Source organism: Balaenoptera ricei, chromosome 10 (genome assembly GCF_028023285.1).
Source record: "Balaenoptera ricei isolate mBalRic1 chromosome 10, mBalRic1.hap2, whole genome shotgun sequence".
In the NCBI taxonomy this organism is placed as follows: domain Eukaryota; kingdom Metazoa; phylum Chordata; class Mammalia; order Artiodactyla; family Balaenopteridae; genus Balaenoptera; species Balaenoptera ricei.
The window spans coordinates 18,155,030-18,161,123 of record NC_082648.1 but is presented as its reverse complement, the minus strand read 5'-3'; positions in this window follow the sequence as shown (position 1 = coordinate 18,161,123).

Genomic DNA, 6,094 nt, shown 5'->3' with positions numbered 1-6,094 from the left:
TGTGTTGTTGTGGACCATCTGAGTTCAGTGACCATCTCTTTGGTGACAATGCTCAAATTTATATCTCTAGCCTGGACCTCCTCTCTGAATTCCAGACCTGTATTCAACTGCTTATCTGGCAATTCTACTTGGATGTCTAATAAAAATTTCAAAGTTGCCCCAATTTTTTTCCCACCTCCAAATCTCCTCTGCCATAGTCTTATTTATCTGTTGATGGCAGCTCCATACCTTTTCAGTTGATGGAGCTAAAAGCATTGAAAGTATTCCTGACTTGTCATTTCCAACCTGTCATGAAATCCTGTTGGCTCCTGTAACTTCAACATATGCCCAGAACCCAACCCTCTCTCATTACTCTACAGTTCCTGCCCTGGTTCAATCCATTATCATCTCTCATATGAATTACAGCAACAGCTTTCCAACCCATCTCTCAGCCTCCACTTTGACTGCTTTACAGTCTATTTTTAGCACAGCAGCCAGAGTGGTCCTGTTTATGTTACTCTTCTGCTCAAAACTCTGCAATGGCTCCACATTTCACTCACAATAAAATCCAAGTCCTTACAATGAACTACAAGGTCAAATAAGATCTGGTCCTTATCACATCCTTGAGTTCATCTCTTACTGCTCTTTTTCTCTCTCACTCCACTCTAGCCATACTGACCTCCTTTTTTTCCTCAAACACAGCTGGTCCACCCCTACCTCAGGGCCTTTGCATTGGCCATTCCCTTTGCCTGAAAGACTCTCCCCTCAGTGTTTACTTGGCTTACTCTCTCACCTCCTTGCTTTCTGCACCGCTCACATTGACAAGTATATGGAGGGTCCTGTTTACAATTTTGAACCTTTTCCCTTGCCCCAGCATCCCATCTCTATTACTCTACTCTCTATTTTTCTCCAAAGCACACATCACCTTTGATATAATATTTATTATATTATCTCCTGCACTAATATATAAACTTCTTATAAGCAGAGGTTATTATCATTTGGGATCACTTTTCTGTCAGTGCCTGACAATTGTAGGTAATCAATAAGTATGTGTTAAATGACAAATGAACAAATGAATAAATGATAAGGAGGATGGGACACCATAATCTTTGCAATATTTAGGGTCTCTAAATATCACTTAGTTTTCACTTAGAAAGTATCACTCATTTCGAAGGATAACTTCCTGCTGTAATATTGTCGATTTTTTTCTTTTAAGTCTGAGTGAACCAATGGTGGACTCACTAGAATGAAATTCCAAAATATTAGACAGCTGGCCTAATGAAAACTATAATTCACACAATTTAAGGTGTAGAAAGTAGGCGCTAATATTTGAGGAATGTTTAATATCTTGAATATCTAGATGTCCTAGTAAGGAAGGAAATGGACATTAATCAGACTGCTAACATATGTATGTATATACATAATATATAACATATATATAATATATATGAATATAATATATAACATGATATGTATTTCATATATATATATATATATATGACACAATAGGCCTTTCACATATACATTATCATTTACTTTCTGCAACTCCGCGAAGTAGGTATTGCCCTAATTTTGCCGACTCAGAGGTTTTGGCTTGGGGAAAATAAAATTACTTGACTAACGTCATATACTATAGCTGGTAGCACAGCTGGGATTCAAACCCACTTTTGATTCCTAAGCTCATGATCTTTTCATGGCACTCACTACCCTGCCTCCCTTAATTTTTAAAGTGGAAATATACTTACATATGTATTATACCAAGACCAGGCATGTTAACAAACAAATAATCCAATGATATTTGAAATTTTATATCTCAGCGATGCCTCAGCTTCTAGACTCACCTCTAATTCCAACCTGGTCCAGAACGAACTTGATTTTATTCGATTTTAATTTAGATAAGAATCGATTAAAAAAAACCCACTGGTATTAGGTCCCTATTTATATATATATACCCTAGATTTGGACAAGTGGAGGTAGAATATTTCAAATCTTGTTGCACATTGAATGCTTTAGTCTTTTCGTAAAGAAGAAAGCATTTTAATACACACAATAAAGTTATCCTGACAAGGATACAGTTAGTCTGTTTACCTCAACCACTCTAACAACCAATCTAGATTTGTTTTGATTCCCATAGAACATTAACCTAGCTCTTGACCTAAATTTGGATGGGAAAATAATAATAGAACAAAATACTTTTGTCTGAAGTAGATTCTCCTTCCGGTCCCAGACTCTGGCTGATAATGAGTCAAAGGGCAAAACACAGACAAAGTGCATGCAAAGATCACATGCTGTTTAGAAGTGCAATGAAATCACCCAGCTCCCCCATCTGCTCCCCACACCTGGGTCTCTGGAGACTGCTGATGGTCAGGCAGAGCCCGTGTTCTCCCCACACCTGTTTTATAGCAATACCACCAGGAAAAGTGTTCTTCCCCTGGCACGTAAGCTATAGTTTGGAGTCACAGAGAGTTCTTTCCTCTCTCATGCCCTGGTGTTAGTAGAGTGACTTTTAGGCCTGGGATGTTTCACGTCACTTTTATTTTGGGATCCCATGTCTTGAGACAGCTGGTGAGTGTTAATGACCAGGCCACTGCGCTCAGGTCTGCACGTCCACTCTCTCATTTCAAAACAAGGGAAACATCCTGGGATGTGGTTCTCACAACAAAAAGGAGACACTAAAGCCTCAGATGATCCTCAGAGGGAGAGGAGATATTTTTCAACTTGGCTTGGGACCAAGTGCTGAAAAACGTGAAACCATTGTTATGTATTACTCCTTTTGGCCAAAAAGTAGAAATTATACAAACACATAAGAAAATTTTATTATATTTTTCTTGCATTCTTTCTTTTCCCCAGATATATTGTTTAAATTTGAACAGTCATACAAATATCCCATGGGAGTGATGCTTCCCACATGGACAGCTTCCTTGCTTATAAGAGATGCAATCCAATTCTCTGGTGGCTGAGGGGCCAACTTAAGGCTATATCTTAACCATTGAAGTCCTTATATGCCATTAAGTGGGGGGAAGGAAGGGAAGAATGATAAATGCCAAATCTCTGTAAGCTGATTAAAAATTGTCCTCCATAGTATCGGGTTTAGCGTTGTCTTCATGCCATGTTTGACTACACCAACACAAAAGCCTGGTGACACAAGAAAAAAGAAAAGGAGAACTCAGACATGCTATAAGGTTAGATCAACAACCACATACCTAAATCCATATTCTAGGAACTGGTCTACTTGTTGAAGAGTCAAAGGTGAGTTACATTCAGTCCTTGCCATGAGTTTACCATCCAAGCAGAAAGAAAGAGCTAGAATTTATATATAGTACCTACAAACCAAAAGCAGGAACCATAGAGCAGGTAGATATGATTAATTACCTTACAATCCCTTTCAACACAATGATACCACTGTATCACTGATGGACTCCTGTGGGCCACTGTCCATCACAGGGATGAAAATAATTAGCAGTTTCAGCTAATGAACTAGCTAGATGAGTGAACCATCCAAAGCAAATTGAAATAGAGAAGCAGTTTATGTAGTTCCAGGAGATAATTTATATTTTTATGTAACCCTATCATATTCTTATGAAACTCAAATTATGCTCCCTTCTAAACAGAAAAATATTTGAAGTATGGATAAAATTGAAAAGGTTTAGGGAGTTATTCTGTTTCTTTGAAAAACTTTGTTGCTGTTCTTTTAATCATTATACCATCATAGCCCTTTAGGGTCCCACAACCCTCTTATCTCTAAGAATGAGGAAGAGCTGATTCTTCTTATGCTATAAGGACTTACTTTACATAAAATCTTGATAACTTCCTTTTGAGCTACAGACTTCCACCTACAACAAAACCTAAAAACAAAGCAATTTATTGAATATTACTTCATGCCAGGCTCTATGTTAATTGCTTGTCCATATATCATCTTATTTTCTCTTTGTAAAAACTCTCTAAAGAAGCTAATATTACTCCTTTTATTCAGAGAAGGAAATTGTTAGAGATTAACTAACTTGCCCAAGGTTACTCACCTACTAAATGGTAGCAGCAGGATTCAGAGCCAAGGTGTCATAAATAGTGACACTGTATTTGTGAATATGATGAAATAAAGAAATTGTGCTCAGATTTTTAAAAAAATTCACTACAATTATAATTTATTATTAAAAACCACTGTTGCTTTATATGTAATTGCTCCTTGAGAATATCTGTGCATTTTCCAGAGTAGCCTTGAACTTCACAGAGCTTTAATCCAACTTGAAAGAACAAAGTTTTATCAATATAACTAATTAAGGTCACATACTTTTCTCAAACAAACGAATTATTTGGGGAAGAAAACTGCAAATTTAAGAAAAATCTCTGTGTGTGTTTTAATCTTTACTATGAAATCAGCCAGTGCTTTCCTGTTGACATAATTTCTGCCTAGATCATTAAAAGTACCATATATCTGGAATATATATGCTTTATAGAACAGATAGGGAAAGGGAGTAATTTAGTAGTGTTGTTTGAATGGGAAACAGGAAACTAGGCTTAAAAATAGAGTTAGATTATATGATTCAATTGGCCTCAAAGCCTAAAACATGCTTTTTCTTTTGCTGTCTTAATAGCCTTCTTTATTCTTTTTCCAGTGCATAAATTGCTTTTGCCCTATGAAGAAAGTATTTGTTTAGTAAAAGTGTAGGTGAGAATTAATTTTTAATACAGCAATAAAATCCTACAGAGCACAAAATTCATTAAAAAATATACACACATATGCATATATATATATACATTTCTTAGAAAGACAGAGAATATAAAAACAAATCAGCTTTATGCCTGTCCTGGATCATCATTATCTTTTCTGCTTTTAATACCTACCTAAGTTGGGGATTGACGTAACTCAAGATGGTGGAGTAGAAGGACGTGAGCTCACCCCCTTCTTATGAAAACACCAAAATCACAACTAACTGTTGAACAACCATCAACAAAAAAAACCACTGTAACCCACCAAAAAAAAGATACCCTACACCCAAAGACAAAGAAGAAGCCACAATGAGATTGTAGGAGGGGCTCAATCACAATAAAATCAAATCCCATACTCACTGGGTGGGCAACCCACAAACTGGAAAACAATTATACAGGAGTGAAAGTTCTGAGCCCACTTCAGGCTTCTCAGCCTGGAGGTCCAGCAATGGGAGGAGGAGTCCCCAGAGAATCTGACTTTGAAAGCCAGCAGTGTTTGATCACAGGACTTCCACGGGACTGGGGGAAACAGAAACTCCACTCTTGGTGGGCTCACACAAACTCTTGTGTGCACCAGGACCATGGGGAAAAAAAGCAGTGACCCCATGAGAGACTAGGCCAGACCTACCTCGTATTATTTGAGTGTCTCCTGCAGAGGTGGGGGGGGGGGTGGCAGCTGTGGCTCAAAGACACTGACAGCAGTTCTGGGAAGTATTCATTGGCATGAGCCCTCCCAGAGGCCACCATTAGCCCCACCAAACAGCCTGTAGGCTCCAGTGCTGGGTCGCCTCAGGCCAAACAACCAATAGGGTGGGAACACAGCCCCACCCATCAGCAGACAAGTGAATTAAAGTTTTACTGAGTACAGCCTTACCCCCCAGAGGGACAAGACCCAGCTCCACCCACCACAAGTCCCACCCATTAGGAAGCTTGCCCAAGCCTCTTAGATAGCCTCATCCACCAGAGGGCAGAGAGCAGAAGCAAGAAGAATTACAATCCTGCAGCATGTGGAATGGAAACCACAGTCACAGAAAGTTAGATAAAATTAAACAGAGAGGAATATGTCCCAGATGAAGGAACAAGATAAAATCCCAGAAAAAACAACTAAGTGAAGTGAAGATACGCAACTTTCCAGAAAAAGAATTCAGAATAATAATAGCGAAGATGATTCAGGATCTTGGAGAAAGAAGGTAAGGATGGAGATGGAGGTAAGGATCAAGAAGATGCAAGAAATGTTTAACAAAGACCTAGAAGAACTAAAGAACAAACAAACAGAGCTGAACAATACAATAACTGAAATGAAAAATACACTAGAAGGAATCAATAGCAGAATAACTGAGGCAGAAGAATGGATAAGTGACCTGGAAAGACAGAATGGTGGAATTCACTGCTGCGGAACAGACTAAAG